Source organism: Papio anubis, chromosome 8 (assembly GCF_008728515.1).
Source record: "Papio anubis isolate 15944 chromosome 8, Panubis1.0, whole genome shotgun sequence".
NCBI lineage: Eukaryota > Metazoa > Chordata > Mammalia > Primates > Cercopithecidae > Papio > Papio anubis.
In genome coordinates, this window is record NC_044983.1 from 7,804,995 (window position 1) to 7,829,308 (window position 24,314).

At 41.4% G+C, this 24,314-nt stretch overlaps 1 protein-coding gene and 1 long non-coding RNA gene across 2 annotated transcripts in view; both read left to right on the top strand.

Moving 5' to 3' along the window:
• The window catches only part of XKR6 (XK related 6), a 295,851-nt gene that overhangs the window by 5,366 nt on the left and 266,171 nt on the right, over positions 1–24,314 (top strand). The window lies entirely within an intron of this gene.
• Positions 757–24,314, top strand: part of LOC101015839 — a 79,615-nt gene continuing 56,057 nt past the window's right edge. The window contains exon 1 of the long non-coding RNA XR_650362.4: positions 757–2,109. This is a non-coding gene — a long non-coding RNA (uncharacterized LOC101015839). The remainder of the gene's footprint in view (positions 2,110–24,314) is intronic.

A 24,314-nucleotide genomic window follows, 5' to 3' on the forward strand; every position in this document is an offset into this window, starting at 1 on the left:
TGCCCTAGTGTAATGGTACTCTGTGTTTTCTGTTTTTGTTTTGTTTTGTTTTTTGAGCTCAAGTATTAATCTCATTCTGAAAGAATTCGCAAATTCAAAACAGTCTTCAGTAAATGTAACCCACTTCTCTTTGCCTTTTGTGAGATACAAATAATGTTTATGTTGCGTGTGAAAGGTGTAATAATTCTGTTTATATCTGAAACGAATCTGTTAAATAGGCTTGAGGAAACATAACTGGGATTATGAGTGGTGTTGGGATAAGTGATCTGTAATGTCCCTCTAATGCTAAGATTTTGTGGTTTAAGAATGGTAATATTCAATATTTAGATACGTACAAATAAGGAAATTCATCTGTGTGGGGCCAGGGTACCATCACAGACACATTAATAGATTGTATACTTGTATTTGTGGGGTGTGTGGGTGTGTGAGTAGAGAGAGAATGAGTTTTATATGCTTATTAATGGGTGGGAATCTCATTGTAAAAATAGCATTTTTTTTTTTTTTTAAATTTTATCCGTAAGCTTAATGGAATTCTGGTTAAAAAGAAGCTCAGTGGGAGGCCGAGGCAGGCGGATCATGAGGTCAGGAGATCGAGACCATCCTGGCTAACATGGTGAAACCCCGTCCCTACTAAAAAATACAAAAATAATTAGCTGAGTGTGATGGCGGGTGCCTGTAGTCCCAGCTACTGAGGAGGCTGAGGCAGGAGAATGATGTGAACCTGGGAGGCAGAGCTTGCAGTGAGCTGAGTTTGCGCCACTGTACTCCAGCCTGGGCGACAGAGCGAGACTCTGTCTCAAAAAAAAAAAAAAAAGAAACTCAGTGGGGTTTTTCTGAGGGGAAAGTTGGGTAAAATTGATCTGAGAAAAGTATAAATGAGTTTGAGTAGTCAAAAAACTTTGAAGAATGTTGAGGCTTACCCGATCAGGAAGTAGATGTGCTATAATGTGTCAATAATTAGACCAATGTGCAGAGAAATTAAGCAGATAGTTCAAAGGAGAATGAAGAGTCTATACATATATTGATATGTTTGTGAGAATTTAGTACATAGTAAAGGTGGCATTGCTAATCAGTGGATGGAAAAAGAATTATTTAACAAATGATAGCAATCGAATATCCAGTTGGAAAAAAAAAAATGAATCTCTACCTTAGGTAAACAGAAGTGCTAAAAGAATGAAAGGCGTAAACATAAAGTGTTAAACTGTAAAAACACTAGGATGATTATTTTTTATAATGTTGCAGTGGGCAAGACCCTTTGGTACCATCAAGGAAAAGGAGGAGCAGATTTAACCACATGAAGTTGCCTCTCCTGGTTTCTTCCCTTCCTCCTCCCATCTGAAAAATCCAGAAATACATGCTTAGCTGTGAGGGTAAGTGGGTTAAATTGAGACATAGATACTTCCTGTGGGAGAATGAATAAGAAGCGAACATCTCTGAAGATTTATTTCTTGTTTTTGAGTGAACAGTAACCCTAAAAACTTGACATTTGTGGTAAATCCTCAAGGGAAGGGGATGAAAAAATGGCATGCTTTGGAGCGAAATTGCAACTGGTGATGCAGCATAGTATTTCCAGAAGGATCCAGAAATGAAGTATCAAAATCTGTACTGTAAGAAGGCCAGAGCTCCTGAAATCTGGCAGGCAGGTGCCTACTAGAAGTCACAAGTTGTTCATTTCTGTCTTCAACATCATTTGACTATAGACTTACTCATAAGGTCAGTTGCCTAGTCAGGCTTATGCAGTAGGTAGATTCTGCAATGTTGGAAAGATTCTGTGGGATGCAAAAAGAAGCTGTGTCTCCGATGTTGCCATTTTCACCCCGGGATGATTTGCTTTACAGCGAGCTGTCTGCAAATAAGTTTGTGGTTAAAATTTTAGTTTACTCCCCATGATGTGCTGTTCATCTAGTTTCTTCTCATCGGAAATTCTGGATTTCTTATTTGACTTTTAAAAAGTAAAACTTTTAAAAAAATTTATGAAAATATACTCTCATTTAACAAGTTCAGTGACTTTTGACTAATTGCCTAAAGACAATCCACTGCTTACCACTATTGGAGATATTCAAGAAAAGCCCAGGACATAGCCTGGTATGAAGGGAATGACTGTTGGAGGTAAGAAGTCAGGTTTGTCACTCTGCAAGTTACAACCACTGGCCTCAGTTTCTTCATATTTATCAAACAAGGAGTTAAATGGATTGATCTTTAATGTCTCTTCAATGTAAAAAAGTTCATTATGCTACAGGTATTTGTGCTTTGAAAATAGCTTTAAAGAGGGAATTTTAGTCTGGTTCGATCAATTAAACTATTTTTAAAGCAAGTGTATATGTCTCCTAGGTGCTGATTTGGAGTAGAGAGTTCTAAGTCCTGCCATGGATGGTTCCGACTTACTAAACAAATTCTCATTTTGAGTCACTTACCTACCTATAGGGACATTTTGTAGATCTCATTAGTTAATGTCAAAATTTATGGCAGACTAAACTTACTGAGAAACTTGTGCTGACTTTATCAGCTAATTTTGTGAATTTGCAATTTCAGCTAAAATTAAACTATATTTTTCAGTAGTCTTTTTTTGTCATCTGTTTTAAATTTTTACTGGTAGATTAAGCTAAAGCAATATATGCATATCTGTTTAAGCCATGTATTTTGGAGGTTTTTCTGAATTGTTTACCAAGGTTAATTTCTTTTGTGGGGGGTCAGAACCTTAAAATTACCTACTGTAATTTGTTGTTTGAGATGTGTTCTTTAACTTTGAAAAGTTAGTGTTTGTAAAACAATTTTTTTTTTTTAGTGATACTATCATGTCACTTCAGCTCTTTTAGGAAATAATTCTGTTAAGTGAATTTTTTTTTTTTTTTTTAGATTAAGGTATAAGTTCTTTTTTGGCACTAGTCGAATTTTTAGGAAAGATGGAATTTGCTTAGAGAATTCAGTGGATATTGTTACAGTGACAATATAGTTCTACATAAAATTTCAACATTAGAGTTTTCATTTCTGTATTTCTAATGTGGATAGATCTTGGTATATTGCATATTTTAATATAGCTCAAAACATACTACTGCACCCTATGGTATTTTACAGATTGCTAACAAAAAATTTCTTCTCATTGATCTCTTTTACCTTGGAATGTTAAACAAGTGGTTTTAAAAATAATTTTTGTTTTGAATGGAGTGTTTTCGTCTTCTTAGTTTAAATGAGGAAGCAATATCTGTTTTATCTTGGTCATTGATTTAGAGCATGGACTGTGCTCATCATTCATTTCTAGGAAGAAATTAGAATATTCGGTTCACAGAGAGCTACATACTGTTTTCTTCACAACCCTCTTGGAGGAAAGGTAGGGTTGATAATTACAGCTTGCCCTGGCCAGACGCTTTCACTCATGGGTCGGTGAGCTAAAACATTCGTATCACCGTGATGCTTCCTTTTCTTTCCATCTTAAATACACTGAACAAATGAGGAAAGGCAGCAGATTTGAGGAAGACGCCAAACCCGTAGCTTGGGAAGCTTGCCAGTAAAGTCGAGCAGGCAGGGCAATCCAGAACTCAGGCCCCTCCAGAGGGCAGGCGCCTGGCTTTCTCACTTCAGCTGTGTTTCTTCAAGTGTGGCAGAGACTCCTGTGTTAGGAGAGTGCACGGGGCCATTAACATGCAGTTTCCAGGCCTTACTACAGACTTCAGGATCAGAGCCTCAGGGAGTTGGGTCAGGGAATGTGTATTTTTGCTCAATTTTTATTATTGAAGCTTTTAAGCACACAGGGAAATAGAGCAGTATAATGAATACCTGTTACCATTCACCTGGCTTCAGTAATTTTTTTTTTTTTTAAAGAAACAAGATTCTCACTCTGTTGCCCAGGCTGGAGTGTAGTGGCGTGAGCATAACTCCCTGCAGCCTTGAACTTCTAGGCTCAAGCAATTCCCTTGCGTCTGCCTCCTGAGTAGCTGGGGCTTGAGGTGTGTGCCACCACGCCTTGCTCGTTTAAAAAGATTTTTGTAGGCCAGATACGGTGGCTCACGCCTGTAACCCCAGCAGCTTGGGAGGCTGAGGCAAACGCATCACGAGGTCAGGAGATCGAGACCATCCTGGCTAACATGATGTCTCTACTAAAAATACAAAAATTAGCCAGGTGTGGTGGCATGTGCCTGTAGTCCCAGCTACTCAGGAGGCTGAGGCAGCAGAATCACTTGAATCCGGGAGGCGGAGGTTGCAGTGAGCTGAGATTGTGCCATTGCACTCCAGCCTCAGTGACAGAGCGAGACTCCATCTCAAAAAAAAAAAAAAAAAATTTTTTTGTTTTTCAGAGATGGGGGTCTTGCTATATTGCCCAGGCTGGTTTTGAACTGTTGGCCTCGATCAGTCCTCCTGCCTTGTCCTCCCAAAGTGCTGGGATTATAAGCGTGAGTCGCTATGCTTGGCCAGTTGTTGATATAGATATATTTGGCCGGGTGTGGTGGCTCATGCCTGTAATCCCAGCACCTTGGGAGGCTGAGGTGGGTGGATCACGAGGTCAGGAGATCGAGACCATCCTGGCTAACATGGTGAAACCCCGTCTCTACTAAAAAAATATAAAACATTAGCTGGGTGTGGTGGCGGGTGCCTGTAGTCCCAGCTACTTGGGAGGCTGAGGCAGGAGAATGATGTGAACCTGGGATGCGGAGATTGAAGTGAGCCAAGATCACGCCACTGCACTCCAGCCTGGGCAATGGAGTGAGACTCCGTCTCAAAATATATATATATATATATATATATATATATATATGTATGTATGTATGTGTGTGTATTTAACACATATCCTATCCTGATGTTGCACCTCTAAATACTTCACCTCAAATATGAAATATTTAGAATAATTCTACAAAGCTACAGTATCATTGCATCTGAGAAAATTAACAGTATTTCCATAATTTTCCTTAATTCTGTAAAATCATCTAATAGCTGCTTTGTACTCAGATTTACCTAGTTTTTGTCCCCAGCAAATTTATTTGTGGTTTTTTTCTCCCCTTCAAACAGGGACTTAGTAAAAATTTATGAATTACATTGCTGTTTCTTTAGAAGAGTCCCTCTCCTTTTTTTTTTCTTATGACCTTGACTTTTTTCCAGGGTCCAGTCCAGTTCTCTTGTCTGCTCATATTTTGCGTTGCCTGAGTGTTTCTTCCAGGTGTCATTTGCACTCTGTATGTCTAGTAAACTTGAAGTTGCGTCTAGGAGCTGAATTACATTCAGGCACAAATTTTTGTCAGAAGTACTGCTTTCTTCATATTTGCATCATATCAGTAGGTGCCCCATACCTGTTTTGTCCCACTATTAGTGATGATAAGTTTTATCCCTTGGTTAAGGTTGCGACTGCCAGATTTCTTTATATAAAGGTAGTTTTTCCTTTTGCTATCGGTAGGTAACTGGGGAGTCATATGTTAGCAAAGTGTCAGTGTCTAAAACCCTTTACCTTATGGTTTTGGTGTCTGTTGAGAATCCTTGCTGGAATCAATTATTAAGTAGTTGTCGGTGGTGGGGATGTGTATTTTAAACAGGCTTCCTGGTAATTCTAACCTTTAAGGTTTGATAGCCACTGCTGTCATATTAATAGAACTAGGAGCTGAGTTATCAGGTCTGTTGAATGGGTTGCCAGTCAACAGTTAATGAGTTTAAGCTTCATGTTCATTTTAGAGAAACTAAGATAAATAAAGTGCCCCCTAAGGCCCCCTATGTCCTAGTTTAGTTGTTGGAGAGGACGTGTGTGTGATGCTTGCAGTAAACTTGAGGTGAGCCCTGCTAGTGTGTTAGAATGTATGACAAAAATTCAAGCAGAGTAGAGGAGGCATAGAGAAATTTTAAGGAGGAAAGAAAACTATATTGGATATTCTGTTTTTATATACATTGTCTCACTTAATTTTCACAAGCATTTTGTGCCCATTTTATAGACGAAGAAGTGGGCTTAAAGTGATTAAGTAACCTATGGCACTGGTGGAGGCAACTTTTGAAGCCAGAGCCCACCAAGCTGTGGGCGGGACAGAATTAGTTTGCTTTTCTCTGGGACGTTGTTGTCTGGCTTATTGAAGATGGAGGAATGATATTCTTCAACCCCTGGGGCCTCTTGGTATATAAGCTGAGGTTCTTTGAGACCTCTGATGTCTAGTCTAATGTATTAATATTAAACTCTGCAGAGCTTGGGGTAGGCTTGTAACTCTTGTAGTTGACTGTAACTGCTGATGGATCAAACAGCTGAGTAATATTAATACCTCTGGGTCTGTGTCTTAGGACATAGTTTTCAGTACTTCATTCTCCTTCTCAGGGTAGGTGCACCTTTTGACCCTGTGACTTCCGCATTACAGAAAGGAATATGTAGGTTTGGCATACCCCACAGGTCCCATGTAAATATTGCACTCAAATATGTTGGTTCTCTCTTGACCTGTTGGAAACATTGAGAACAGCAGTTGTATCTCGAGGTTATAAGGAAGCTCCCCTCCCCTCCCCTCCCCTCTTCTCTTCTCTTCTCTTTTCTTTTTGTGTGACAGTTTCACTCTTGTTGCCCAGGCTGGAGTGCAATGGCGCAGTCTCGGCTCACTGCAACCTCTGCCTCCTGGGTTCAAGTGATTCTTCTGCCTCGGCCTCCCAAGTAGCTGGGATTACAGACATGAGCCACCATGCCTGGCTAATTTTTGTACTTTTAGCAGACAAGGTTTCACCTTGTTGGTCAGGCTGGTCTCAAACTGCTGACCTCAGGTGATCTGCCCTCCTCAGCCTCCCAAAGTGCTGGGATTACAGGTGTGAGCCACTGTACCCGTCCAAAGCAGCTGTTTTCAAACCTTGACTGTGCATTGGAATCACTTGAGGAACCAGATATTTGGAATCTACCATAAGAGATCTGGGATGGGCCCAAGAATCTATATATTTAAAAAATCTAGGTTTTCAGAAAGTTTCCTAAGCAGTACACAGGGATGAGAAGCAAAGTTGTGCAGGCTGATTTCTATCAATATCTACGAGTTAGTTATCAAGGAGAAGGAGCATATGTTAGAATGACTTGGGAATTTGTTTTTTTTTTTTTTTGATCAACTTTTTAGCACTAGGCATTTTAGATTTAGAGGGGCGGAATGGATAAAAGAAGGTCCGCAGGTGATTCTGATGATTACCAGTTTTTGTGTGGTTTTTTTTTTTTTTTTTTTTTGAGACAGAGTCTCTGTCATCCAGGCTGGAGTGCAGTGGCCGGATCTCAGCTCACTGCAAGCTCCGCCTCCCGGGTTTACGCCATTCTCCTGCCTCAGCCTCCCGAGTAGCTGGGACTACAGGTGCCCGCCACCACGCCTGGCTAATTTTTTTTGTATTTTTTAGTAGAGACGAGGTTTCACCGTGTTAGCCAGGATGGTCTCGATCTCCTGACCTTGTGATCCGCCCGTCTCGGCCTTCCAAAGTGCTGGGATTACAGGCTTGAGGTGCAGCGCCTGGCCTAGATTACCAGTATTTAAACGTACATGGGAATGGTGAGAAAATCCGAGAACCTTGTAACAGAGAAGCTCAGTGCCAGAAATCCTAGGAGAGGCTGGGCTGGCAGAGGTGGGGCCTGGGGTCTGTGGACTTGCACAGGGCAGGGAGGGTTAGATGCTCTGCTCATTATGATTCTGCATCAAAATGAGCAGAACTCCAAATCTGTCATTTTGTTTGGTCATAAGGAAAGCAGCTTTTGAGTAGTCAACTGAAGAGTTATAAATCACCCTACACTGTACATTTAAAAGATGCCATTTTGCCTTCAAAGATGAAGAAAACTGAAGGAAAAGATGGTGTCTTCCAATAAAGGAATTCTGTGTTCAAAGTTCAGCAATCAAGTGGTTTTGGTTGCGCCTGGAGGGTGATGGTATATATGGCTGTGGGTTGGAAGGAAAGATAAACTACAATAAAGGACTCATTACTCAGTTTGCAGATTAAACAAAAGTTGTCAAAACGAAGCTGAAGTTAGAGACAATCACGTGATGAGTTTGGAAAAACAGAGAATTTGAATGTGTTTGTAGCATTTGTGGACTGTGTTTGGGGTGTCCACTATTTGATAGGATCTGCGTAATAATTTTTAGGTAGTTTCTGAGATGTAATGTGGGAAGAGTCAATGTGTACCCCAGCAGGCCTTTATGATTAAATGTGATATGTGTCAGGCGTGTTACCTGATTTTGGATGGGGCCTGATGAGGTTGGAGTGTTTCTTTTTGCTTATTGCTTGGCATTTCAGCTCACTATCTCAGTTTGCGATGGGCTCATATCTGCTGTAATGTGATATACACATTCCTGAAAAACCTCTCATTCTGCAAAATCATACACTAAAAATAACAGGGCTATAGGAAAAAAATAGAATTAAGGCCAGACTACTTAAAACTATGTAACTTTTTAAGTGGAATTTTAACAAAAGCAATGACAATTGAGGTAAAAATACAGGGAGGCTTAACTCTTCCTTGACACTTGCACTCAGCATTACACCCAACTGATTGTAGGCCTTATTTTATCCTGGGACATGTTTATCCCGGGTTTTAGCTTCATTCTTGGAGATGTTAGTTTATTATGGAGGCCAGTTTCACCAGAATTAAAGCTCTGCTTCAGAGTGTAGCCTTCATGTGCCCCACACTATCACTGGGTAATGGAGAGCCCAGTAGATACTGAGGTGACTAAACCAGCCACCCTCATGCCCACTACTTGCACAAAAGGAAGGTGGTTTGATACAATTGATTTTTCTTAGGGTTATTTTTTTTCTTTTTTTTCTTTTTTCTAAGTCTTTCTCATTATTTGTGAAAAAATCTTGGCCCTCAATAGCTTCAAAACATTAACATGCTGGGAAGAATGGCTCCTGAACCAACACTCCTTTTGCATGATACTGTTGTCATTCCCATTTTGCCAGTCATGTGGGAAGGAATCCACATCCCAGAGACTTGTGTTGTGGCAGTTCTGACATGTTTTTGAATCAGCGATGGTGTCAAGATGCAGCTTTTGAGAATGTCAAGTTTCAGTTGCTTTGGGAAGTTCTTGTTTGGGAGATATCCTAGAGTGTTTCAAGGTTAAGTGACATTTCTTACCTTTCTTATGTTTTGTTGGCCCTTGTCTACAATAAAGAACTGAAGTGGAGCTATTTTTGTCCACTTTCACATTCTGCCTCTGAAACCCAGCTACTGGGTGGGATGCTATAATTTCTCAATGCAGCATCGGCATTTGAACAACACATGTGAAGCAGGAATGGTTTTACGTTTTGGTTCATTTGAAATGTGGTTATAGTGAGGTTTTAAATAAATCATTTGAGCAGACAGTAAACAAAAAAAGAGCAGCAGTAGCCAGTTGTCAAGGAAAAGACTGATGGGTAGAATAAACAGACTGCTTTCTGCAGTATAAACAATCTGTTTTCATGGTTTTTTTCTCTTTCTTTTTGAAGGGTGATTGGGAGAACTTCCAAATTAAGTAGAAGTTAGTTAAATATGAGAGGCAGTAAATCCACAATGTGTGTGTTAATGATTATTACAACCTGTGTTCTCAATAGCTATAATAACAAAAATGTCAGTGACTGAACACAATGGAACAGTATTGTTTATCATGGGGTGGAATGGCTGGTGGTGGCTTTGACATCCTCAGGACTCAACACCTCAGCATTCAGTCAGAGAAAGGAAAGAAACTATGGAGAAAGTATAACTGCTTCTTAAAAACTCTAGCTTGGGCCAAGCGTGGTGTCTCATGCCTGTAATCTCATCATTTTGGAAGGCCAAGGTGGGAGGATCACTTGAGCCCAGGAGTTTGAGACCAGCCTGGGCAATGTAGGCAGACCCTGTCTCTACAAAAATTAAAAATAGATGAGCTGGATGTGGTGTGGCACACCTGCGGTTCCCAGCTAGTTGGGAGGCTGAGATAGGAAGACTACTTGAGCTCAGGAGGTTGAGGCTGCAGGGGGCTATGATTGTGCCACTGCAGCCTGGGTGACAGAGCAAGACTCTCTCTCTCTCTCAAAAAAAAAAAAAAAAAAAAAAGCCCTGGTTTGAGGTGAAGTGAAACACATCACTTCCACTCATGTGCCATTGTGAAGAACTAGCCGTGGACCATACCTAGATCAAGGGTGGCTGGGCAACACCTTCACGTCACAGGAGAAGGAGCCTGCATTTTGGTGGATAGAGACTCAAAGAATTCTGTGTATATCAGGTACCCTCCAGATTAAAGTGGGAAGGGGATGGGGGCCATGAATGTGTCTATGTGTGTGTATATATAAAAGAAATGGTATTGCAGAGTACAAGAGACAATTTCCCTTTAAAACTTTGATTTCTGTTTTGATTCGGGAGTTGGCAAGCTTTCTCTGTAAAGAAGTATTTTAAGATGTGTAGCCACAGAAGGCCTCTGGTGCACAGTCCCCTTAAAAAATATAAAAATCATTCTTAGTCTGAGGGTCATACAGAAATAGCCTGAGCCCTGTTTCCGTTGATCAGCTCAAACAGGTAACTATTTAAATTAGCTTTTAAAAATACTTGTGAAGTTTAATGAAGAGTGAGCCATACTAAATATACTAAACTATCTTGAAACAATACAACTGGAGTTTTAAATAATTTTTCTTTAGATGAGGTTTCATTGAGGTAAAAATGGCCTTCATGGACTCAATGAAAAGTATTACAGCCCTGTGCCCAAGACTCATCAATGTTTCAGGTCTTAAAGAAAACTTCATCTGGTTGAGGAAAGATTGGGATCTTGGTTTGTGAGCACAGCTTGTGTGCTCTCACAAAATCTTGTCCCATCGTTGGAGACTTTATTGGGTGCCATCTCCCAGGAAACTATCCCCAAAAGTGACTACTTGTTCTCATCTGTTGAATATATAGACCACCAAATAGATACCTAAAAAATGTGCAAAATTATACCTACATTTAGAAATTTACTCTAAAAGCCTATACAGTAAATCTTCAACGTCATCAGTGCGTTCTTAGGAACTGCAATTTTAAGTGAAACTATGTATATGGAAGCCAGTTTTCCCATAGGCTAATTGATGCAAGCACAAGTTAAGTTTCTATGGCATATTTCTGGTCAGAAAAACACCACCAAACTTTTAAGTAAAGACCAAAACACTTCAGGCATTAAACATTGAAATAAATGTGAGCCATACCTACATTTAAGAAAGATTAATACAACGTGAGGTAATTATTTACCCACTTATTGCACCTGGTCACAGGTGGCCAGAGCCTATCCTAGGAGCTCAGGGCACAAGGTGGGCACCAACCCTGGACAGGGTGCCATCCCATCATGGGGCACACTCACACCCCCACTTATGTCCTTAGACTGGACCCAGGTAAATGCATTAATAAACTTAACATGCTCAGCTTTGTCCAGGAGGAAACCCGAGTACCTGGAGAAAACCCACCAGACAGTGGCCTGGTTTGGGAATGGATTTTTCTTATCAACTGTGTAACTAAATGACGGTCAATGAAACGATGTTATTTGAAGATGTGCTGTATACTAAAATATACGGAATTCTATTTGGTTTGTGTGTTAGTAACCCCTGGGGATGGATTCAAATGATCTAAAAATTCCTTATTGAGGCTGGGCATCGTGGCTCACGCCTGTATTCCCAGCACTTTGGGAGGCTGAGGCAGGTTGATTGCATGAGCCCAGGTGTTTGAGACCAGCCTAGACAACATGGTGAATCCCTGTATCTACAAAAATGGAAAAAAGTTATAAAAATCCTTATAAAAGTGTTAAATATCTAAATATGACTTAAATGTAAAACCAAACCAGAAATGTTTTCGTCAAAACAGGTCAGTATGTTTTGTAAGTTCTTATAGAAAACCATAAAATATTTAAAAAACAGAAATCTACCATTCTAGCACTGAAGTTTCTAACAGTCAGCTATCTTAAAATACCTGTTTAGTTAGTTCCAAGTGTTAGGTTACATTTTCTGACATTCTTAATTGACTTTTGAAAATTAAGTTACTAATAAATGAAATAATATAAATATGTGTGTGTGTATATGTATGTATGTATATATGTGTGTCTGTATGTGTATATATATATGTATGTATTTAGAGGCTATTTAATAATTTAAAAGTTCCTTTCCATAGTATCTCCACCAGTTGAGACTGTACCAGGGTCTGCATGAGGGCTCTTGTTTCTTCTTAAAAAGCCAAAATCTGTGACCTGTGTGGCTAATAAGTAATTATTATCTTCTCAGACTATTGTACTTGAGAGATTAAAGTGCAAATTATAATTAGAATAAAACTATACTCTGAAACCTTTAACAGACTCTGTATGGTGGTAGAGGTCAAATATACACTATGTATGCGATAATTTTTTTGTCTAGCTGATCTTATTAATAGAGTTTTAGCACTTTTCATTATATTTGCTTATATTATCTGGTGCCGGCTGAGTCTTGCCCTTACACTGGAATCATCTGTTGTAGCCAGGGGATATTACTGTCCAGACTACAGACAGTCTTGACTTGTTGGCGTTGTATAAAACCATGTCTGAGCATGCTCCAGATAAACACTATTATGTACATTGCTTCCAAAAGTTCATACTACTGCAAATGTTATAATCCTTATACTGTGTTTAAACCCTTCTTCCTGAGCCTTTCCACTTCATGAGCCCACTTGGCCAGACTCTCCAAAAACCATACTTAGGGGCCTTATAGTAATAGTAATAGCATAGGTCTTAGGACCTGTTTTCAAGACCAAATAAAAAATGAATTGGTTAACCTCACATTGTAGTTTATTTTGACTAGCACAGGTGTAATCTTAAATAATTTTTAAAAATCTGGAAAATAAGCCAGGTGTGCTGATTCATACTTGTAATCCCAGCACTTTGGATTGCTGAGGTGGGGGGATCACTTGAGTCCAGGAGTTTAAGACCAGCTCGGGCCCAGTATGGTGGGACCCTATGTCTTCAAAAAGTTAAAAAAAAAAAAAACAACAAAAAACTAGCCAGGTGTAATGGTGCATGCCTGTAGTCCCATCTACTCGAGAGGCTAAGGAAGAGAATCACTTGAGCCCAGGACTTTGAAGCTGCAGTTATGTGCCACTTCACTCCAGTGTGGGTGGCAGAGCAAGACCTTGTCTCTAAAAACAAACAAACAAAAACACAAGATAACAAGTGCTGACAGGTATGTGGAGAAATTGGAACCCTTGTGCACTGATGATAGGAGTGTGGAATGGGGCAGCTGCTGTGGAAAGCAATATGGTGATTCCTCAAAAAATGAAACATGGAATTACCCCATGATCCAGCAATTGTAATTCTGGGTGTATATATCCAAAAGAATTGAAAGGAGGTTCTCAAGGAGATATTTGTACAGCCACGTTCATAACAGCACTATTCACAGTAACCAAAAGCGGAAGCACCTAAGCCTTCGTCAACACGAGTGAATAAACAAAATGGATATGAGATGCGTACAAAGGAATATTTCAGCTTCAAAAAGGAAGGCAATTCTGACACATGCTGCAACATGGATGAACCTGGAGTACATTCTGCAAAGTGAAATAAGCCTGCCACAAAAGGACAAACAGTATGTGATTCCACTTACAAAAGGGCCCTAGAGGAGTCAAGTTCATAGAGACAGAGAGTAGAAAGGGGGCTGCCAGGGGCTGGGGCGAGGGGAGATGTGGAGTTACTGTTAATATGGTGCAAAGTTCCAGTTTTACAAGATAAAAAGTTACAGAAATGACTGTTGATGCAGTGTGAGTGTATTTAATGCCACTGAACTGTACACTTGAAAATGGTTAAGATGGTAAATTTTGTTGTGTATACTTTTCAGAATTAAAACATTTTTTACAAATACTCTAGATATTTTTATTTCTTCCTAGCCCTACTACAACTTGAAACACACAAACAAATGAACGAACAAACAAAATCTTTTTCTCTTCCTCACCCGGGACTGTTGCCCAACTTACAAAACAAAACCACGGCTAATATATCCACACAGCTGACCCATCTGAGCTCAAGGTATGCCTCTTATCAGTGTCCTGGCCACACTGACCAGCTGAGGACCGGTCTCAGATGTCACCTAAAAGTACTTTAAAACTGACTACTCGCACTTCTGCAGCACAGTGTGACCATGACCAGGTAAAAAGTTAGTCCTGGTGTTAATGCGCCACAGTGATGCCTGTAATGACAGGGTTTAACAAGACAACCCCAGTGCCATTAAGCCTGAAATTATTCCAATATAGGACCTGTGTGGTATTTTAAGTCAGAAGAGTGCTCTTTCAAACTCCCCTTCCTAGGATGTCACCTGTCGTCGTAGGGGCTCACCGCCACCTTATAGCAAGGGCAACAGCCTGGTCCTCCCTTTTGGAGCCCAAGTCCTTAGCCCTGCCACGGACCAGTTAACTTGGGCAAGGTGTTGACTCTAAAACCCTATACTGTAAATAGTGTTTATTTTGGTTAGAAAGATTAGGAACAAACTGGGCATGGTGGCTCATGCCTGTAATCCCAGCACTTTGGGAAGCGGGCGGATCACTTGAGTCTGGGAGTTCAAGACCAGCCTGGGCAACATGGTGAGACTGAGACTGAGATGGGAGGGTGACTTGAGCCTGGAAGGCGGAGGTTGCAGGGAGCTGAGATCTCGCCACTACACTCCAGCCTGGGCAACAGAACCAGACCCTGTCTCAAAAATTAAATAAATAAATAAATAAATAAATCAGGAACAGCTTTGTGGAAGAAGATACTATGTCATAGGGTTGTTTTGAGTTAAGAATTAACACATGCCAAGTCTCAGAATAGTGCTTGATGCATATAGTAAGTATTTGCTGAACGTTAGGTATTAACAGCTTTTTCTACCTGGCCCACAGTGTTGAAGATTTGACTTGGCATTGATGAGGTTCTTCCTTGCCAAATTTTCCTCCTTTGTATAACTTATCTATTCCTCTTTCCACATATTTAAATGTACAAAACAAGCCTTGCTTACGTGTTCAAAGTATGAATAAATTCTCCAAATAAAGACCTAACAATGTTAAAGCGTTACAAACGTGCCTATTAAATAATTGTTCTCATTGTGAGTGGAACCAGGAGAAAACTATAGTCACTTTGTAATCTAGTTATAGGTTGATATATGCTTGTATAAAAAGGCTATCCATATTCAAGAATAAAATTAGGCAAGCATGTCATCTGAAATACAGTCTGTCTAAAAGTCAAAACATTGTCTAGCACCAAAGAAATCTAAAAATGTTTATATAAGTTTTTAAAAAAAAATTTCATTATGAAATATCATACATATGTAAGCTTTTGACTGAAAAACGTTCACCACTCTTCAGTTGATGATGAAAATACTGAGTATAAATTGTTTAACTAAACAACAACCCTTTAAAATCCCCTCACCAAAGACGGACATTAACCAGCATTTCCCATCCTTTCCAAACATTATCAACCAGTCTTAGTGCACTTGTTACTCTCAGGTCAGAGACCTTTTTTGGTTCCTCTTCATAGAATACATCCGAAACTTTGAAACGAAACGTATGAAGTGTTGTGGTTCCAGAAGACTTCTAACCCTGTGTGTCATTATTGTGTTTTAGCCCTGACTTTCATAGCGAATTGTTACAGCATTTTATTATTTTTATATTTTAGACACAAGGTCTTGTTCAGTCGCTCAGGCTGTAGTGCAGTAACACGATCATAACGCGCTGCAGCCTTGAACTCCTGGGCTGACGTGCTCCTTCTGCCTCAGCCTCCCGAGAAGCTGGGGCTACAGGTGCAGGCCACCACAGCTGGCTAATTTTTGTAGTTTTGTATTTTTTTTCCCCCCTGTGGAGATGGGGTCTTGCTGTGTTGCCCAGGCTGGGCTTGAACTCCTGGGCTCAAGCAGTCCTCCCACCTTGGCCTTGCAAAGCGCTGGGATTGCAGGTATGAGCCACTGTGCCGGTCCCAGTCATGACACCTTTGTATTTCAACCAAATCATTTTCCTGCCCTGTACTGTTTGTCTCCATGCTTTTGCATGTGCTGTTTCCTTTACTTGTTCTCAAACAGGGATGATTTTGCTTCCCCCACCCTTGCAGGGTATATGGCATGTCTAGAGACTGGTTGTCACAGCTGGAGGGGTGCTACTGGCTTAGTTGGTAGAGGCCAAGGGTGGTACTAAACTTACTATACAAGGGGAGGCCCTCACCACAAAGGATTTTTTAGTCCAAACATTCCTTGTGCCATGGTTAAGAAACCTGAGCTGGATAGTCCTTTCCCCTGTTCTTAGTTCAGGTTCCAGCCATTCTTTATGCTCTCTTGTTACCTCTTCTGTGAAAGCTAGTTCTGATCATTCCATCCAGATAATCACGTTTGACTTTGAACTTTCCCAGACAAAGCACTTTTGTTAATTAATACTTTTATTATTTTAATTTTTAATTTTTTTTGAGACAGGGTCTCGCTCTGTCGCCCATGCCGGAGTGCAGTGGTGCTTCTCATAGCTCACTGCAACCTCAACCTCCCAGGCTCAAACAGTTCTCCCACCTCAGCCTCCCAAATAGCTGGGAGGTGTGTGCCACCATGCCCAGCTATTTTTATTTTTTATAGAGATGGGGTCTTGCCGTGTTGCCCAGGCTGATCTTGAACTCCTGGGCTTGAGCAATTCCCCTACCTCGGCCTCCCAAAGTACTGAGATTACTGGCATGAGCCAGCCTGCCTGGCTACTTTAAAAAAAAATCCTGTTTATAATCTGTTTTCTCCGTTGGTAAACTCATTTAAGGTAGGCTCTGTATTGATTCATCTTTGTTTCCTGCAAAGTAATTTGTATATAGTGGAGAGCATTATCTTTCTGAATGAACAAACACAGCATGAAAGTCCTACAGTGTTGACACCAGACAGTCGGGCCAAGAGCAACTGAATGATGGTTGGTGAAGACTTTGGAAGGTGGAGGAGTCCCCTGATGAAACTTGAGATGGGCTTCCGATGAAGGGTGGGACTGAAAAACTAGTGTTTTGAGGGAGGAGAAACAAGACCATATTATGTAACTATAAGCAAATGTACATGTGCACACATACACACACATATCAGGGAAATATTTAATTCTGACAGTACCTTGAGAACAGCCTCAGCCAACCTGGAGGGTTTGCTTGTGCCATTCCCCAGGGACTGGTGGCTCAGATGGTGGTTTTAATCTCTTGCCTTTGAAATGTTAGGCGGACTGAAAGTATGTAGAGGTTTATTTTAATCTGTCTTTTATGTGTGGTAGCTAAAGTCTAGTATTACCCTCTAGAAAATTGTCAGTTAACAGTTACCTAAAGGAAGCTACGTGTGTGACAGCCGTCCACCTTGCAATGGGTCTTCTAGCTAGATGCTTGTTCTTTTTGGGTGACTGTACTCCTTTAGTGCTCAGACAGAACCAAAACCAATCAGAAAATGAATTGAAAGAAGAGGGCTGGGTGCGATGGCTCACACTTGTAATACCAGCACTTTGGGAGGCTGTTGGGAGAGGATTGCTTAAGGCTGAGAGTTTGAGACCAGCCTGGTAACATGGGAAACCCTATCTCTCAAAAAAAAAATATATATATGTGTGTATATGTGTGTGTGTGTGTGTGTGTGTATGTATGTGTATGCCTGTAGTCCCAGCTACTCGGGAGGCTGAGGCGGGAAGATTATTTGAGCTTAGGAGATCGAGGCTGCAGTGAGCTGTGATTGTGCCACTGCACTCTACCCTCCAGCCTGGGTGCCTGAGTGAGACCCTGTCTCTAAAAAAAAGAAAAAAGGCAAGAAGAGTTCACTTGATATTTTAGCAGCTAAGTGCTTTGTGATTGCTTTTGTGAGTTATATATAAAGTCAACATTATCTACCATATGTAAAATTAGAAACTTTCTGTGTATATATACGTGTATATATATACACATATGTGTCCTTTATTTTGAACCTTGATGTGCATGTACGAAAAGTTCTTTCTGGTTGGAATTCAGGTGGTGCTCTTTCATCGCCGCTTGATGACCAAAGTCACATAAGACTAATGAGATAATTCATTTTTAATACTTTATGTTTTTTGACCCATTTGTAGTTTTTGAAGTTTCTCACTATGATTGATCCTTGAGGTTGCTGCAGGTCCATCCGGAGCTGATTCTCTGGAGTAGACCGATTTGTTGTTGAGCGCGCAAAATGACTAGTTTGACCGGAATGCATATTTGTAGCCAGTTTTCAGTAATTTTACCCTTAATAGTGTTCATTAAGATAAGCTGTTTCTCCATGGGGTGGTTTCTTGCCTCTTCTGCCTGGAGTTTGGAAGGCCTGGCTCCCACCCGGTCACTAGGCCCTGCACTCTGCTTTCTGTGCTGCGGCAATCTCCCGCCTCTGTTAGTAACCCAGGTGCGATGGGATCCCTTTTATTGGGTTGCAGTGGAGAAGGACCTCAGACTTCAGGCTTTCCATCTCAGAAAGGGCCTCAGGTGGAGCAGGACATTAGCTCACTGTGTGAGTTTTCTCCCAGGACTACTATCACAAAGTATTTCAGAGCAGGAACTGGGTGGCTTTAAACAACAGAGCCTGGGCTAGAAGTCTGCAGTCAGGGTGTGAGCAGGGCAGTGCTCCCCTGAGACTCTGAGCGGGACTCTTCCATGCCCCTTCCTAGCTTCTGGGGTGGCAGTCAACCCTTGCCGTTCCTGACTTGCAGCCGTCTGACCTCAGCATCTACCTCTGCTGTCACTGGTGTTTTCCCTCTGCGTGTATGTCCACATTTTCCTCTCCTTAGAAGGAAACCAGTCATGTTGGATTAAGGGCCTTGCCTATTCCATTATGACCTCACCTTAAGTTAGTACATCTGCAGTGACCCTATTTCCAACTTTGGTCATGTTCTGAATTTTTGGGGGAGGGGGTTAGGACTTCATCTATCTTTTTGGGAGGGAGAATTGAACCCGTAACACTCATGGTCTTTTCTTAGCATAATGGGTTTTGAAACTCTTTTGTACTTGACCCAGTGTCAGTATGACTAATGAAAAATGAAGGCAGTTTGTTTCCTTGAAGTTTGGGTATAGGTAACCCTTAAGATAAGGCCATTTTGTGTTTATGAAAATATACCGTAATGCAGGTCATAACATTGGCAAATCTACAGCTTCACTGTAGGAGAGCAGGAAAGAGTCTTTGTAGCTGTGGGAGGTTTCACAGCCTGTTGCACCTACCTGCGTGCTGAAGCCCGTAGAAGTGTGGTGTGCCCTCGTTTTCCATCCCTTCAACCTGGCACATGCTGCTTTTTCTCCATTTCCATAGTGCCCTGGTCCCAGGCTTTGGAACAAGTTCCCAGATCCTTAGCTTCTCTCTCTTTAGAGTGGACACTCCACCTCCCTAGCACAAGGTTTGGATGAGATGACATTGGCATCCTGTCACCCGTGCACGCATGTTTGCCCCGTGGGAACTGCCCTCTCCTCCCCACCTTCTCTTAGCATTGGCCAAACTGAAAGTGGCTGTCAGTGGCACAGCTGGATTCTGTTGCTCTGCTAGCAGGGGCATCTTGCTGCCAGGGTGCCAGACTTTGCCCAGCATCCAACTACCTAAAAGTAGCAGGAAGACAGCCAGAGGAGGTCCCCTGCTCGGATTTGGTGGCTTTGTGGGGTGGTGGTTTTCTTTGAGGAAGATACTGCAGATCTAGGGAGATGCCCTAACTGCTGGGGGGGTCTAATTGCTGGTGGGGTCTGAGAGTCCTTGAGGCTGTGGCACCATGACACCCAGAGTAGCTGGGGCTGACTTCTTCTGCCTCCCACCCTGTGATTGAGTAGTCTTAAAATTTTGGGGGACGAGGAATGTTGTGGAGCAGTATCTTAATGTTTAGGAAAAGAATTTGATGTAAAATCTCGCTTGACATAATTACTTTAAAAATATATACATAGATTGCATAAAGGAATATTTTAATAAAAACACCAGTTAACCAGTATATTTGAAACCATTTTTTCCCAAGTATTGGTGTCATGCTTAAGTTTTCTTTTAGGGGACTTTGTTTTTGACAAGGTACACATAACAGATCTTCATTTACCATTTATTATATGAAATACTAAACCTCAGTTTCTGATTCTGTAAATTAGAAATAAGAGTAACTATTTTATTAATCTTAGAAACGGTTATAAAGATCAAAACAAAGGATTTATGCATATGTTGGCCAATTGTAGGAAATAATTTCCCAGGTTTATTTCAGTTGTGAGATTTTTCAGGTTTCAAAATGGGATAATTTGTAAAGGTGTTTTAAAGATGCTAAGCACAGGTCATTGATGATTATGTCAGTTTGGAAACATTCATCATACAAGTTGGGAACCTTGTAAAATGAGTTTCACAAGGTCATTTGCTTTACATCCACAGAGGAGTGTATATTGCAGCTCATCACATTCTTGGGTCAGAAATTAATATTGATTTGTTAGGCTTTAAATGTAAATCAGTGTTTCTGTTTTTCTTTTGAGAAGACTAAAGTTGCTAACCTGTATTCTTGTTCTTGGATTATGCTGTTTGTACAATAAAAAAAGATGGATCATGACGAATGCTGATTAGCACCTTGGGGACTGTTGATGGACTGATGTATGGTGTATTTTGGAAGGTATGGTGACCACGTTGAGGTATCACTGGGCTAGTAGGAGAAGGAAGCATAGTGTACAGGGTTTAAAAATCATATACTGCCTTCAAAGTGAAGTGATTATCTTCAAGTAGATAATCAGAAATTAATTTTTTTGAGGATTTACAGCAGAGGGGGCCCTGAGCAGATTTTGCAAACAGATTTTTTATTTTTCTTAACTTTTGATTGCATTTATTTTATGCTGAATTTATTCCTGTGCCATAAGTTTTTATTTCTTCAGTTTCTTCTGGGATATCTTTTTCTTCAGTGCAACCTCTTCTTCTGATTTAGGAACAATTTGTTCCTTTTCAGTAAGGATCATCTCGATGTGACTGGGAGAGCCCGTGTATGGGTTAGTCCAGCCATGAGCTCTGTAAGTCCAATGGTGCATCTTAGGTGCTTTGTTTACCTCGAAATGCTCAATGGCCAGAGAATCTACATGGAAACCCTTAAGTTCAGCATTACTTTCACCATTTTTAAGTATGTGCAGCAAAAATTCACCTGCGTCCAGCCCCACTGTTTGGCCTGGGCACACCTACCGACTCTACCTTTGTAATCTAAAAATGATACACACCATTTCTGTAAAGTGACATCTTTCAGTTACCTGGTGGCTTTTCATATATGCAACCTTGATGGCCTGGGTTATTTCACAAGTGTTTGTAAAGTGAACATGAAGATTTAAACCTCTTGATTTCATGATCGTGTAGGGTTTTCTGGGTCTAGTGAGTAGTGAACTATTTTCACAGATCACCTCAGGCCGCTTAGGGGAAGAGCAACAAATTCTTTCAGTTTCCTCTCCCCTGTAATTTTGTAAAGTAAATTTTCACTTACCAGTCCTAGAAAGAGGAAAAGGGAACCTAGTGATTCCAAATTACTGTGGAACTTTGGTTAAATACTGTCTTGTCCAGAAGGCAGACTTGGGGCATTTGAGAAGGTGAAGGGGTCCGTTGATATCCGTTCTCTTGTGCTTCTCTGGTGCGGTGGATGAGATACTGAGAAGTCCTCTCGTATGTGCTCCAGAGACTCCTGGTGAGAGCTAGACTTGGAAAGTGCAAAGGGCAGGGCCTCTGTCCTGCAGCTGGGCATGACCTCTGGTTGGTTAGTAAGTAACCAGAGGAAGACACTTGGTGCTCTTTGTAATAGTGGCAGCCACTTTGTTCCTTGCCTCACAGGAAAGAACAGAATGTCTAATTATAATAATCTAATAATTACAATATTTTGCATTCATTTTCTTTTAAAAATCTATTTGAGTAACTACTAGCCTTCAGAAGATGCTGGAAAATAGTATTTAGGCAGCAGCTGGCAGCTCCCAGCGTTGGAGTCGATGCAGTGCTCAGCTCGTAAAGATTTCATTAGCTGGACACACGCGCTGATTTCCTTCTTGCTGCACAAGTACATTCTCTTGAGCAGCTGTTTTGGAAAGGGATGTACAATAAACTCTTCTGCACTTGTTTTAAATATGTGGGTTTTGTTGGAGTGCCGCTTGCCATCTGGAAGAGAGAGGAGCGAGTGACTTACTCCTTGAGAGGAAGGGTTTGGAATCTCCACGTGTGTTCTTAATGCAATTGAGGTTCCCTGTCATTTTCATTCACTGAGGGGTGATAATCGGCAGCTGTCGTCATTTTGTTTTGTCAGCGCTTTAGCCAGTAAGTTGCATGGATTAATAGGATTAATAGAAATTAATCGAGATGGACCTGATCAGTGGTGGTTTTAATTTTTAAAGGCAAATGTACAAAGGAAATACATGATGTTGTCAACAAGGCGGAGAAAAATACAGATATGCATAGAATAAATTGTGAAAGTCCTCCCCTCATCCCAGAGCAGCCGAGGGTAGCCCCATCAGCAGGAAGTTGTCATGTTCTTCCCTCTTTTTTTCCCACTGTGTCCCATCTAATAACTAGCTGTCCAAGTGATCTGTGAGCATGCTTCTTTATTGTAGTAGTGACTTGTGGGTGGGTAGATACTGGCAGTCACATACTGGTTGTCTTGAGGCGGCAGTGGCATCAGGGAACTGGTGGGTGGGGTTTGAGTAGATGAAAACCCTCCTTGAACAGGACGACTGGCCAAGAAGGCTCGCTGTCCTGATGTAATTGGAATCACAGTAACAACTACTCCCTCACAGTGGGAGTTTCCCATGAACAGGAGCCTCAGTGCTGTGCATGTGTGTCACTCACTGAACTCTCATGGTAACCCTGGGAGGCACGCACTGTGACGCCCATTTTACAGATGTGGAAACCCAAGCGCGCAGAAGTCAGCAGCTTGTCCAACATCCTGCAGCGTAATAAGAGATTCCAGTTGAGTCAGTCTGACTCCAGAATCGTGTCCTGACAATGCTGTGCCATCTTGTAGGAGCGCAACTCTGTTCTCTGGAAGCTGTTATATTTTTAAGTCATACCTTTTTGGCCCCCAAATCAGGTAAATGGAAAGTATAGATCTGTTGATGACTTAAATACCAGGTAATAGATTTTATACAATTGATTGAATGTATAACTTGAAACAGTGTCGCTGCTGCCAGCCCGCCTGCAAGAATCTTTCTTGTGGTTTTGCTTTGTAAAAGTAAATGTTTTCCCCGTGAATCTTCTGTAGTGTTTTATTCTTGGTGTCTTTCTTTGGGGCCTGCGTGCTTTCTGGCTTTTGCTCCTGCTGAGTAGGCAGACATATCTGGAGAAAGCCATGGAGTAAAGGAAAAGCTTTGCGATTTAAAATTGATTTATGTGGAAGCTTTTTCTGTGGTTGAAAAAAAGTAGAGAAAAACCCTACTTTCTACATGACCAATTCCCGGCAACGGTAAGCCAAATCTGTTGTATTTGGGAGCAGGCCTGGGTGCATGGAAACTGCTCAGAACAGGGAGGCCAATGCCATTATGATAATCCAGTGACTTCCATGGGAAGCCATTGTTGAGAAAGGCTACTCGTGCAGATCTAAAATTTGGAACGAAACACCCTGAACGTGGCCAAACTGACATAACATATGTACCTTGGTGGAGTGTCTTGGTCTGTTTGTGTTGCTTTAAAGGAATACCAGAGACTAGATAATTTTGTTTTATTTATTTATTTATTTATTTATTTATTTTTGAGACAGGGTCTGTCACCGAGGCTGAAGCGCTGTGACTTGATCACGGCTTGCCGCAGCCTCAACCTCCCGGGCTCAGGTGATCCTTCTCCCTCAGCCTCCCGAGTAGCTGGGACTACAGGCGTGCACCATCACCCCCCGCTAATTTTTGTATTTTTTGTAGAGATGGGTATTTGCCATGTTGCCCAGGCTAGTCTCAAACTCCTGGGCTCAAGCAATCTGCTGGCCTCCGGCTCCCAAAGTGCTGGGATTATAGGTGTGAGCCATTGTAACTGGCCTGAGACTGGGTAACCTTTTTTTTTTTTCTTATTTTTTTGACATGGGATCTTACTGTGTCACTCAGTCTGGAGTGCAGTGGCGTGATGTTGGCTCACTGCAACCTGTGCCTCCTGGGTTCAAGCGATTTTTTTGCCTCAGCCTCCTGAGTAGCAGGAGTTACAGACACCTGCCACCACGGCTGGCTAATTTTTGTATTTTTGGTAGAAATGGGGTTTCATCATGTTGGCCAGGCTGGTGTTGAACTCCTGACCTCAAATGATCCGCCTGCCTCGGCCTTCCAAAGTGCTGGGATTACAGGCACGAGTCACTGCACCTGGCCTGAGACTGGGTAACTTTTAAAGGAAAAAAGTTCATTTGGTTCATGATTTTGCAGGCTGTACAAGAAGCATGGCACCAGCATCTGTTTCCAGTGCGGGCCTCAGGCTGCTTCCACTCATGGCAGAAGGCTAAGGGGACTTGGGTGTGCAGAGATCACACAGCAAGAAGGAAAGCAGGAGAG